Here is a 13,803-nt window from a genome sequence, read left to right as displayed (position 1 = left end):
TAGGGAAATAAGATTTGCTATCTTTAGTCTACTCCACTGCAACTTAAGGGAGATAAGACTCGTAACTTAAACCTGCTCCACTGCAACTTCAGGGGGATAAGGTTTGTAATTTGTAGCTTTAATCTGTTCCACTGCAATTTCAGTGAAATAAGATTTGCTATTTTTAGTCCGCTCCACTGCAACTTCAGGGACATGGGACTCATGGCCTCAATCTGCTCCACTACAACTTCAGGGAGATAAAATTCGCCATGATAATTTCAATCCATCCCACTGCAACTTTAGGGGTATGGGATTTGTGATTTTAATGACCTGTTACACCACTCTCTGGGTAACATGACCTGTAAAATCCAATTCGTAGGTCTCTATTTATGCCGAATGATTAGGATGTTATGATCAAAATGAATCAAATACTCTTAACTAGATGTGTATGAATGATGTTTGCATGAATGAAAAAATGTCATTTCTGATAATGATCCTTTTTAAATGCTTGGGTTGACATTGCTCGTTGTTCATCGAGATTTTATCACTGACGTATTACTTTGTCTTCTTCTTTGGCTGGTGATCGCAGTGATTCATAACAAGTAATAAATATTTATAATGAAGATCAAATCTAGACTAACTATTATCACGACAAAAAGGCAAGCACACCTATCAAACAATAGTATAATACCGGCAAGATCGGGATATCGTACCCAAGGGAACCAAAAGTACTAGTAATAACTATCTTTTTATTATCTAACCTAGAAATAAAAGGGTTTGTTTATTAAACTAATTATTTAAACTAATTAACTAATTTAGTTAAAGCAAAGAGAGAATTTGGAAAAAGACTTGAAGAGAAGCAATTAATAATGACGACACCCAAGGAGGAATCCACCTAGATTTCACTTGTTATCTGACTCTGAACCAGACAATTTATGCACTTGACTTGATCCGTGAGACTCCTTAACCTATGTTATTATCCCTATTCAAGACTAATAACGTCTAACCCCTAGATTGAATAACCGAGAATTTTCTATAATTAACACTCTAGGGTTGCATTAACTCAATCTATGGACTCCCATATTAGGTTTCACCCTAATCTGGCAAAACTCGTAACCCTATTTCTAGGCGCCCAATCAACTCCACTTAATATGTAAAATCTACTCTTATGCAGGGTTTATTCCTTCCCTGCATAAGCACATCAAATCATGAATTAATACCCAGAATATTAACTCAAGCATTAAGAACAAATCAAGTATTTATCATACATTTCAGATAATAATAACAAGATCCATCATAGGTTTTATCTCCCTTAGGTATCTAAGGGGTTTAGTTCATAATAATAAAAAAGAGTACATCTCAAAAGTATGAAAATAACAAAACATAAAGAAAACTATAAACCCCCTGAAGGAATTCTGAGAGAGATCTTCAGTCTTAGAGTAGCTCTGGCTTTTGAGATGGATCGTCTGGCTTCCTTCAAGTAATTCCTGGCGTGTGGCTCTATATTCCAGAAAAGTTCTGGAAAGAGCGACCCCTCTTTAGGTAATACTTAGGGTGTTTATATAGGCTTTGGTTGGCTTTCTTCCTCCCTAAGTATCCTTTTCCGTGTAAAATACAACTCTTTAAAAAAGGGACACGCCCGTGTGCCACGGCTGTGTGACGTGATTACCAGGCCGTGTTTGATCCGTTGAATTGTACACGGCCGTGTGGGCTCAATGGCCAGGCCGTGTGAATCGTGAAAACCTTGGTCGACACCCCCGAAGGCCACGGGCATGTGAAATGCCAGTGTGGTAAGACTTTGGCCTTATGGTCTTCTCGATTTGGTCTGTTTTGTCCCTTTTTAGCTCGTTTTTGGCTCCTTTTGACTCTTGGTGCTCTCCTGAGTACAAAAAATGATATAACCAGATTAAGAGCACCAAAATCCACAAATCTAGTAATAAACCTTCATAAATATGCTAAGTATTTGGGGTAAAGATGTGTAAAATTTGGCGTTTATCAATTACCTCCACACTTAAGCATTTGCTTGTCCTCAAGCGAAATTCTCATTTACTGTTAGAATTCATTCCTCTCAATCACATAATCATTACTGATAATGTTACAAGTTATTCCACAGAAAATCATACAGTGAGAATTCAACTATAGGGGCATTTAAAAGCCTCAAACAATCTAAATCAAATATTTTGATAATAAAATCATAGGTAATCTCCTTCCTCTAAGTAATTAACTTTAGTCCTAAATATACAAGAGATGACATCCTCACTAAAGATTCACTCAAATCACTCAGAGTGTTTAAGGTTCAAGATTAAACACTCGATTGTCTAACATAAAAAGTTATTACCATAGGCTTGCATGAAAATCAAATCTCCACCACTTGTAAATGATACGATATACTAATCAAAAGGTCTTTGCATGGTTGTAATGGGGTTTAGGTTACAGGTATGGATACAAGCTGAAGAGAAAAGGGTTAGAATCGAGATAATTTCAATATATTACCCCACTATCAAAAACTTAATTACTGAACCACAAAAAAATATCTAGAACTATTTTATATGAGTTCATGACAACTTTAGCTTGCTGAGAATTACAATATAATACTAGGGGTTTTTTTTAATTAAGAACAAATCAAGTCGATACAATATAGAAATCATACTTCATGATTCAATGACAAAAAATGGTGAACATAGCGAGGTAACAATATTAAATTCAATCTCGATAAAAAGGGTCAAATTCAGTAGGAGGAGTTCAACAATAATGGGTTAATGGGCTAATGATGAGGGTTAATTAAAAGGGTTAGTAGGCTCAAGGGGTTTCACTAAGGGTTTAATTATGTGGGAAGGTTTTTTTTATAGAGTAAATGGGTTAAATCCTAAGTGCCTTTATCATCTCAGTATATCAAATCATACGTGTGATCTCGATATGTATAATCGAAGCAAGTTTTAGAATAACAGTTCAATGTTTACACACTCAAACCAAAAAAGAAGTAAGCAAGAAAGAAAGCTTTAGTTCATAATAATAAAAGAGAGTACATCTCAAAAGTATGAAAATAACAAAACATAAAGAAAACTATAAACCCCCTGAAGGAATTCTGATAGAGATCTTCAGTCTTAGAGTAGCTCTGGCTTTTGAGATGGATCGTCTGGCTTCCTTCAAGTAATTCCTGGCGTGTGGTTCTATATTCCAGAAAAGTTCTGGAAAGAGCGACCCCTCTTTAGGTAATACTTAGGGTGTTTATATAGGCTTTGGTTGGCTTTCTTCCTCCCTAAGTATCCTTTTCCGTGTAAAATACAACTCTTTAAAAAAGGGACACGCCCGTGTGCCACGGCTGTGTGACGTGATTACCAGGCCGTGTTTGATCCGTTGAATTGTACACGGCCGTGTGGGCTCAATGGCCAGGCCGTGTGAATCGTGAAAACCTTGGTCGACACCCCCGAAGGCCACGGGCATGTGAAATGCCAGTGTGGTAAGACTTTGGCCTTATGGTCTTCTCGATTTGGTCTGTTTTGTCCCTTTTTAGCTCGTTTTTGGCTCCTTTTGACTCTTGGTGCTCTCCTGAGTACAAAACATGATATAACCAGATTAAGAGCACCAAAATCCACAAATCTAGTAATAAACCTTCATAAATATGCTAAGTATTTGGGGTAAAGATGTGTAAAATTTGGCGTTTATCAATTACCTCCACACTTAAGCATTTGCTTGTCCTCAAGCGAAATTCTCATTTACTGTTAGAATTCATTCCTCTCAATCACATAATCATTACTGATAATGTTACAAGTTATTCCACAGAAAATCATACAGTGAGAATTCAACTATAGGGGCATTTAAAAGCCTCAAACAATCTAAATCAAATATTTTGATAATAAAATCATAGGTAATCTCCTTCCTCTAATTAATTAACTTTAGTCCTAAATATACAAGAGATGACATCCTCACTAAAGATTCACTCAAATCACTCAGAGTGTTTAAGGTTCAAGATTAAACACTCGATTGTCTAACATAAAAAGTTATTACCATAGGCTTGCATGAAAATCAAATCTCCACCACTTGTAAATGATACGATATACTAATCAAAAGGTCTTTGCATGGTTGTAATGGGGTTTAGGTTACAGGTATGGATACAAGCTGAAGAGAAAAGGGTTAGAATCGAGATAATTTCAATATATTACCCCACTATCAAAAACTTAATTACTGAACCACAAAAAAATATCTAGAACTATTTTATATGAGTTCATGACAACTTTAGCTTGCTGAGAATTACAATATAATACTAGGGGTTTTTTTTAATTAAGAACAAATCAAGTCGATACAATATAGAAATCATACTTCATGATTCAATGACAAAAAATGGTGAACATAGCGAGGTAACAATATTAAATTCAATCTCGATAAAAAGGGTCAAATTCAGTAGGAGGAGTTCAACAATAATGGGTTAATGGGCTAATGATGAGGGTTAATTAAAAGGGTTAGTAGGCTCAAGGGGTTTCACTAAGGGTTTAATTATGTGGGAAGGTTTTTTTTTTATAGAGTAAATGGGTTAAATCCTAAGTGCCTTTATCATCTCAGTATATCAAATCATACGTGTGATCTCGATATGTATAATAGAAGCAAGTTTTAGAATAACAGTTCAATGTTTACACACTCAAACCAAAAAAGAAGTAAGCAAGAAAGAAAGCTTATATGCTCAAAAGGCTCAAAAATCTCACCAAAAATTTGGGTTTTTTATGTCATTCCTGTATACTTAAGATTTCAAGATAATACCTCAATTTAGGAAAATAATCTAAAAATTTTAGTTCTCAAAATATCAACTTATCATTCTCAATTCTCTAATGTCCTATAATCAAATAATCATGCATAATTCCCATGGTCTAATTCATGACATACCAACAGTAGTTATAGATCAATCAGAATTCATTCTATCAATATTATGAGAAAATCACTTAAGCACAAGACCAAATTCAGGGATTTGAGAATAATGCAAAAAGTTAGGTTCCATGTTCTCCTCCCCCCACACTTAAGATGTACATTTCCCTCAATGTACAAAGATAGACTATTCATCATAAAGAAAATAATAAGAGGGAAAGAGGTGAAACTCCCTGTTAGAAGGATGCGGAGCTTGATTCTGAGGCTGGAGTGTTTGGGGAAAATGGTAGCGGCCACTGTTCTTAGCTAGATAAAAAAATTGGGTCGTTGAACATGGCACTCGTCAGGTATTGTTCCTTATTTGTTTCCTCATTGCGTAAAATATTCCTAGCAGCTTTGCTTGGAAGTCTGTAGAATCATGAAGAGCTTATTAAGAGTTGGTGTGGAAAAGAGTGTAGTGGAATTACCTGTTAGAAATACTAGAAAATAGAAAATAAAAATTTACTAATATATATATGTTTTTCAAAATAGGAAAATTGAAATGAAAATAAAAATCAAAAGAAAAATAAGAATGAAATAAATAAATAAATAAAAATAAGAATAAATAAAAATAGAAAGAAAATAGGAGGATTCAATGATCTTCGTCGGTGGGGCCCTCAAGTGGTGGTGCTGGAGGTGTAATGTGGAAGTGTTGGCACAGCTGCTGCATCATGGCCTGCATATTGTCCATCTGTCGGTCCCATCACCGATCTCGCTCGTGGATCATCTCGAATTGCGTAGTGCAATACTGCTTGAAATAGGCGAGTCGGTCAGAAATATGTGCCAATGAAGTACCCACATGAACTGGTCGTTCCCTAGGTTGCGCGGTAGAAGGCTCCTCGTGCTGTGGGGGGACATCATCAAGAATGTCCTCAAGATCCTCCTTGTCAATGGCATGAGAGAGACGGTACTGAGGAGGGTCGGTCCCACATCGGTGCTCGATCATCCGCATGTGTAACATAGTCGTGATGCCCTGTGGGGACATCTGACCTATCAGTGTAAGCACTGATGACTGGTTCACGGTGTTAAGGAGGCTGAAGTGTCTGGCAAGGCACGTCACGTAGGGGCCGATGGAGATCACTCCCTTCGTATACCGCTCGGTCTGATGGCGAATGGCGAAAGCAATGAAGTAAGCCATGTCAGTCACGTGTACATTTGCTATGCACCATAAATAGTAGGCATCGTGGGTGGTGACGACGCTGGTGCTCTCTCTCCTTCCGGTCAATATGTGTGCCAAGATGGCATGGAGGTAGCGTAAGGAAGGATCGAGGGCTGAGGCCTTCGAGCGGCTGAGGTTGTATGTGGAAGAGAGTGGTGCGAAAGCCTTCCAGCACAAGGAGAGGGAGATGTGGATACTGCGTAGTAGTGCATTCATGTCCTCCTCTTCCATAAACTCATCGGTGTAAAGTTCCATAGTAACTCCAAACTCTGGGACACTCATCGCACGAACTAGACCACCTAATCGGAAGTGAATGGTGTCGAGGTCGTCATTGTTCGTCATCACCACCTGTAAATAAAAAGTAGAGCATAGTTCTAAAGTTAGCTCTAAATAAGTGGGCTCAATAATAGCGAAGAACCGTTCCCATGGGTCTGTGGACAGGAGGGCGCAGATGGCATCAGCGAGTTGGACTTGCTCTATGGCAGCCCAGTCGATGAAGCTTGTGAAAATTCAAGGAATGGGTGCCGAACTTCAGCTATAGCTCGTACCAAGGAAGAACCCGGTCCCTACGTCTTTTTGAGGAAGGGACCATGGCCTTCTTTCCTCTGGATGATGACATAATGTACCTGAAAATATATGAGCATTGATCGAACCCAAGATACATCAGTAGTTAAGCAAGAGGCCTAAAACTATTATATGCTATTTAGTAACGTAAACAATTCAAAATATAGAAATGTGTAAAGAAAATTCCTAACTTGTCTTAAGTAAAATAATACGATATCTATGTAAAGCATGTAGAATACTAATGTAGTAACACAAAGTGGAAAAATAAGGCTGAGGAATTGAACCAAAAGTGCTGTAAGGCATTGCACGGGTGTGGTGGCGGCGAGCACGGACGTGTGACGCGGAGAAAAAGTCGTGTGGTGGAAAAAATAGAGGGTATAGGGAGGGGAAAATGGGGGTTAATGCAAGTGGAGTGACTTTGAGGGTGGTTTGGGGGTTGGGGAAGGGAGAATCTATGGGATCGTGGCTGGAATAGGGAGTAGGGGTTGAGGAAGGGTGGATTTCGGCTACGGTTTTGAAAGGAGGAATAAGATGAATAGTGGTTTGTTTATATGGGGGAAGGGCACACGGTCTAGGGCCACGTCCTTGTGCTGCGAGGGTAGCCCGTGTTTTTCAAATTTTTTTGAATTTGGTCATGCCAGACTACTATCACATGTCCGTGTGGTCCGGGCGTGTGTGGCATACGACCATGTCGTATGGCCGTGCCTAGCTTTGTTTGCTTCTCCCACGCCTGTGTGGTATGGTAGCATGCCCGTGGTAATTGAACAGGCTCGACCATGGGTGTTAGACACGGGTGTGTCGCATGCCCATGCTGTTTTAATAGGTTCGTCCATGGTTCCTCCACATGGGTGTGTCGCGCGCCCGTGTTGTTTTAACAGGTTTGACCACGGCCATGTCGCATGGCCGTGGCATGTTATCGTAGCCCGTGTTTGGGGAATTTCGTGCCCTATTTTCACACAGCCATAAGCACGCCCGTATGCTTGGCTGTGTCTCTGTGGTAAACCTGTATTCAAAAGATTTGTTAGTAAATTAGGTGTTGATGGCTAAATTTTTAAAGAAGTTATTATTGTTAGTACTTGGGTTGCCTCCCGAGAAGCGCTTATTTATATTCTAAGCTCAACTTACCTCTCCGTTGAATGATCATGGTGGTTCGAGGAGTTCATACTCCTCATTCCTGCTATCAATCTTAAAATAAGGTTTTAAACGAGTGTTGTTTACCTTAAAAGTGCCGAACTTAGGATAACTTACCTCCACTGTACTGAATGGAAAAATACTAAGTACCGTAAGAGGGATTTCCCCATTTGGTGTGGTAGTGACAATATGACGATCAACGGCATCTAGTAAGACTATATTACCGACCTTAAGTTGATTAGGAGAGGTATCGGGCTTGTTTTGGCGTAATTTCAGTTTATCATGTGTTCTCAGTTTGTGTTCTCACCATTCGTCTAGCTCCTCTATCCGTAGTCTTCGTTCTTCATGGATGTCTTTGTTCTCTTGATGATAGCAGCGCACTGTCTCTGTTGTCTTGGTTCGAGAAGGTTCCTACAAGGACAATTGAATATTAGTCTTATCATCGATATGTTTTATAGCATTATCCTAAGTCTTAGGGGTTTTGACTAAATCGCTTGCTTAGAGTGTTACTGCATCATCACCTGCACGAAGCGTTAACTCCCCTGTGCCTACATTAATAATGGTTCTAGCAGTTGCTAAAAAGGGTCGTCTTAAAATTAAAGGTACCTCGTTATCCTCATCCATGTCTAAGATGAAAAAGTCTACTGGGTAAATAAATTTATCAATCTTAACGAGAACATCTTCAATAATACCCTTAGGAAATCTAACTGTTTTGTCAGCCAATTGTATGCTCATCCTAGTCAGTTTAGGTTTACCGAGACCTTGTCGTTTAAACATCTTATATGGCTTAACATTTATACTTGCCCTAGATCAGCTAAAGCATTATTCACAGATAAACTACCAATTAAGCAAGGAATTGTAAAACTCCCTGGATCTTTCAATTTGTTAGGTAGCTCATTCTTTAGAATAGCAAAGCAGACTGCATTGAGCTCCACATGCGATGTAGCGTCTAATTTCCTTTTTTTGCTCAGAAGTTCCCTTAAGAATTTTGCTGAGTTGGGCATTTGCGAAAGAACTTCAATAAAGGGTAAGTTAATATGTAATTTCTTTAACAGTTTGACAAACTTACCGAATTGTTCTTCTGTTCTATCTTTCTTCATCACTTTAGGATATGGCACGCAAGGTTCATGATTCATACTTACCTGTTTGGGATCATCATTGTTTACCTCTTCTCGACCTTTGTTCATCGCGTTGTCTTGCGGTAATTCTGGCTCAGGTGCAATGAATCCTTCCTTATTTTGAGTGCTAATTGCATTGAGGTGTTCCCTCGGATTAGGTTCAGTATTACTTGGTAGGCTACCTTGTGGTCATTTGGAGATTAATTTGGATAGTTGGTCGATCTGAGTTTCGAGTCCTTGGATCGATGGTTGTTGATTCTTAAGTGCTGTCTCGCTATTTTAAAAACGGGTTTTTGACACCGAGATGAATTTAGAGAGCATCTCTTCAAGGTTCGGCTTCTTTTCTTGTTGATAAGGTGGCTGTTGAAAGCCCTAAGGATTTTGTGGCTTTTGATTCCTTTGACCACCTCAGGAGAAATTGGGGTGGTTCCTCCAACCTGTATTATAAGTATTACTGTATGGGTTCTTTTGAGATCTAAAGTTATTGTTAACCATATAGTTGACTTGTTCCTCTTCAGTTGTAGGATTGAAGGATTGGTATTCTGTATGTACACCTCCTCCGCTTGAGTCACACCTCATTACTGGATGTAACTACGTATAACCAAGAAAACTATCAATCTTTTTATTGAGAAGTTCTACTTGATTTGAAAGCATAGTAACTGAGTCGATGTTATAGACGCCGGCTGTTTTCGTTAGCTTTGTCCTCATAACTTGCCACTGATAGTTATTTAGTGACATCTCCTCTATAAATTCATAGGCATCTTCTGGTGTTTTATTGTTGATGGTTCCGCTAGCAGCTGTATCAATCATTTGTCTTGTCGAGGGATTCACACCACTGTAGAATGTTTGAACTTGCAGCCAAAGCGATAACCCATGGTGAGGGCTCCTTTTCAGTAAGTCCTTGTATCTCTCCCATGCATCGTAAAGTGTTTTTAAATCCATCTGCACAAAAGAAGAGATATCATTACGCAATTTAGCCGTTTTAGCCAGCGGAAAATATTTTAGTAAAAATTTCTCGGTCATTTGTTCCCAAGTAGTGATAGACCCTCGTGGTAACGAGTTCAACCACTGTTTAGCTTTGTTTCTCAGTGAAAAAGGAAATAATCGAAGACGAATGGCATCATCAGAAACACCATTGATTTTGAATGTATCGTAAAATTCCAGGAAATTTGCTAAGTGAGTGTTGGGATCTTCATCTTGTAAGCCATCAAACTGAACAAACTAATGTATCATCTGAATAGTATTAGGTTTTAGTTTGAAATTATTTGCAGCAATAGCAGGTCTAACTATACTAGATTCTGTTCTTGTTAAAGAGGGTTTAGCATAGTCATACATAGTACGTGGAGCAGGATTTTGATTAGCTGCAATTGCAGGAGGCATCTGATTGTCTTGGTTTTCAGCCATCTCTTCGGTTGGGGGTTGAGTTTTGTCTTCTTGCTCGTTCTCCATGTATCTTAAGGTGCACCTTATCTCTCTTTGATTTCTGCGAACTGTGCGTTCGATTTCTTCGTCAAAAATTAATGGTCTTGACGGGTTTCTTCTAGTCATAAACTATAAAAAAAATTGCCAAGAGAAAGAATAAGTAAATTAATAAATAAGAAAATAAAATAAAATTTCAAGAAAAATAAATGGCTAAAGTAATAAAAATTTAGTGTTCCTAATATTTCAGATCCCCGGCAGCGGCGCCAAAAACTTGATCGCAGTGATTCGTAACAAGTAATAAATATTTATTATGAAGATCAAACCTAGACTAACTATTATCACGACGAAAAGGCAAGCCCACCTATCGAACGATAGTATAGTAACGGCAAGACCGAGATATCATACCCAAGGGAGCCAAAAGTACTAGTAATAACTATCATTTTATTATCTAACCTAGAAATAAAAGGGTTTGTTTATTAAACTAATTATTTAAACTAATTAACTAATTTAATTAAAGCGAAGAGAGAATTTGGAAAAAGACTTGAAGAGAAGCAATTAATAAAGACGACACCCAAGGAGGAATCCACCTAGATTTCACTTGTTATCTGACTCTGAACCGGACAATTTATGCACTTGACTTGATCCGTGAGACTCCCTAACCTATGTTATTATCCCTATTCAAGACTAATAACGTCTAACCTTTAGATTGAATAACTGAGACTTTTCTCTAATTAACACTCTAGGGTTGCATTAACTCGACCTATGGACTCCCATATTAGGTTTCACCCAAATTCGGCAAAATCTTGTAACTCTATTTCTAGGCGCCTGATCAACTTCGCTTAATTATGTCGAATCTACTCTTATGCAGGGTCTATTCCTCCTCTGCATAAGCACATCAAATCATGAATTAATACCCGAAATATTAACTCAAGCATTAAGAACACATAATCAAGAACAAATCAAGTATTTATCATACAGTTCATATAATAATAACAAGATCCATCATAGGTTTTATCCCCTTTAGGTATCTAAGGGGTTTAGTTCATAATAATAATAAAAAGAGAGTACATCTCATAAGTATGAAAATAACAAAACATAAAGATCTAAAACCCCTAAAGGAATTCTGAGAGAGATCTTCAGTCTTGGAGTAGCTCCGACTTTTGAGATGGATCATCTGGCTTTTTCCAAGTAATTCCTGGTGTGTGGTTCTGTATTCCAGAAAAGTTCTAGAAAGAGCGACCCCTTTCTAGGTCATACTTAGGGTGTTTATATAGGCTTTGGGTTGGCTTTCTTCCTTCTCAAGTATCCTTTTCCGTGTAAAATACAACTCTTTGAAAAAGGGACACGCCCGTGTGCCACGCCCGTGTGAAGTGATTACCAGGCCGTGTTCGATCCGTTGAATTGCACACGACTGTGTGGGCTCAATGGCCAGGTTGTGTGAATCGTAAAAACCTTGGTCGACATCCTCGAAGGCCACGGGCGTGTGAGATGCCCGTATGGCAAGACTTAGGCCGTGTGGTCTTCTCGATTTGGTCCGTTTTGTCCATTTTTAGCTCGTTTTTGGCTCCTTTTGACTCTTGGTTCTCTCCTGAGTACAAAACATGAAATAACCAGATTAAGAGCACCGAAATCCACAAATCTAGTAATAAACCTTCATAAATATGCTAAGTATTTCAGGTATAGATATGTATAATTTGGCGTTTATCAGTTGGTATCTCTAACAAAAAACCCGAAGAATAATCACAATTTGGGCTATGCTTTCCCCAACGTTTCGAACTCTCGGATTTCGTTAGTTCTGACCAGTTGTCCTACTTCAAGTCTTTACACTATTTTTAACTTTTCAGAGTAATATGCAAAACCCCCTTTTACTTGAATATTATTAGTCCATTAATCGTTTTTTCAATAAAAAAATGCTTGAAATCACAATGGACAAGATGGAATTTTATTAAGAGCAATACTCAAAATAGATCAATCTACATAAAAAAATTGTTAAAATAGAAAGAATAAGGTGAACACAGATGCCCCAGTTATCGTAGCATGAGCTTCTCCGCACAAACTCTCCGAGAACCTTTTGAACTTGATGTGTTTAGAAGATCCAGAGTACTTCGTCGATGCCACAAAATGTAGCATCCCTTCATTCTTGTTGATTCAGGAATAGCAAGACTACTACATGCCCCATCCTTGATTAAAATTTGAATTGCCCTTTCTCTGGGTTTTTAATTCAAACCCCATTGGTCTCAATGCGCCCTTTGCGGGTTTTCGCTTTGGCCTTTCCTTTTTTTTAGGTGAAGTAATTTTTGACTGAGTCTGAATCCATAGGATTGGGAAAGTTTTTGTCATCCATTTCGATCAAAATCAGAGCTCCTCTAGAAAATGCCTTCTTCACCACATAAAGTCCCTCCTAGTTTGGCATCCATTTTCCTCTCAAGTCCTTTTGTATGGGAAGGACCTTTTTCAAAACTAGGTCCCCTTCATAGAATTCTTTAGGGTGAACCTTTTTGTTATAAGCCCGCATCATTCGCCTTTGGTACATTTGACAATGACGGATAGCCCTTAGCCTCTTTTCTTCAATCAAGTTCAGCTGATCATATCAGGATTGGATCCATTATATTTCATCCAACTTTAACTCTGATAAGACCCTGAGAGAAGGCATCTCAACTTCAATGGGCTAAACCGCCTCCATCCCATAAACCAAAGAAAATGGCGTTGCCCCGGTAGAGGTTCTGACTGACATTCAGTAGGCATAGAGGGCGAATGGTAATTTCTCATGCCAATCTTTATAAGGCTCATTCATTTTCCCTATGATCTTCTTGATGTTCTTATTGGCTGCTTCCATCGCACCATTCATCTTTGAACGATATGGTGACAAGTTATGGTGTTTGATTTTGAATTGGCTACAGACCTTTTCTATCGTGCTATTGTTCAAATTCAATGCATTGTCTGATAAGATCCTTTCTAGCATCCCATATCGGCATATGATCTCTTTCTTCAAGAATTTGCTGATAGCCATTTTCGTGACGTTGGCATAAGAAGTGGCCTCTACCCACTTGGTAAAGTAATCTATGACTACGAAGATAAATCGATGCCCATTAGACGCTTTAGACGAGATCGGTGCAATGACATCCGTGCCCAACATGGAGATAGACCATGGAAAAGTCATGACATGAAGAGGTGAAGGAGGTACATGAATTTTATCTCCATAAATTTGGCATTTGTGGCACTTCTTGGCATAGCTTATGCAATCCCCTTCCATAGTGGACAAATAATATCCGAATCTCATGATTTGTCTGGCCATTGTGAAACCATTAGTGTGTGTTCTGCAGACACCTTCATGAACCTCTTTCAAGATTTTCTTAGCCTCAATAGCATCCACACATCTTAGTAGCACTTGATCCTTTCTTCTTTTATATAGGATTTCCCCATATAAAACATAATCACCAGCCAGCCTTCTCAATGCCCTTTTATCATTTTCAGTTGCTTAGTCTGGGTATTCGCGGTTCCTCACATATCGCAATATATCGTGATACCAAGGGT

At 38.6% G+C, this 13,803-nt stretch overlaps 1 non-coding gene across 1 annotated transcript; it reads left to right on the top strand.

Moving 5' to 3' along the window:
- The first annotated feature begins 9,715 nt into the window (after window positions 1–9,715).
- On the top strand, window positions 9,716–9,822 carry LOC121213480 (small nucleolar RNA R71). The gene has a single exon (XR_005908861.1). It is a non-coding gene; the product is annotated as a small nucleolar RNA R71 (small nucleolar RNA).
- The last annotated feature ends 3,981 nt before the right edge of the window (window positions 9,823–13,803 follow it).

Source organism: Gossypium hirsutum, chromosome A13 (genome assembly GCF_007990345.1).
Source record: "Gossypium hirsutum isolate 1008001.06 chromosome A13, Gossypium_hirsutum_v2.1, whole genome shotgun sequence".
Taxonomy (NCBI): Eukaryota; Viridiplantae; Streptophyta; class Magnoliopsida; order Malvales; family Malvaceae; genus Gossypium; species Gossypium hirsutum.
The sequence above is the reverse complement of the archived record's forward strand: the minus strand, read 5'-3'. Positions and strand labels throughout refer to the sequence as shown.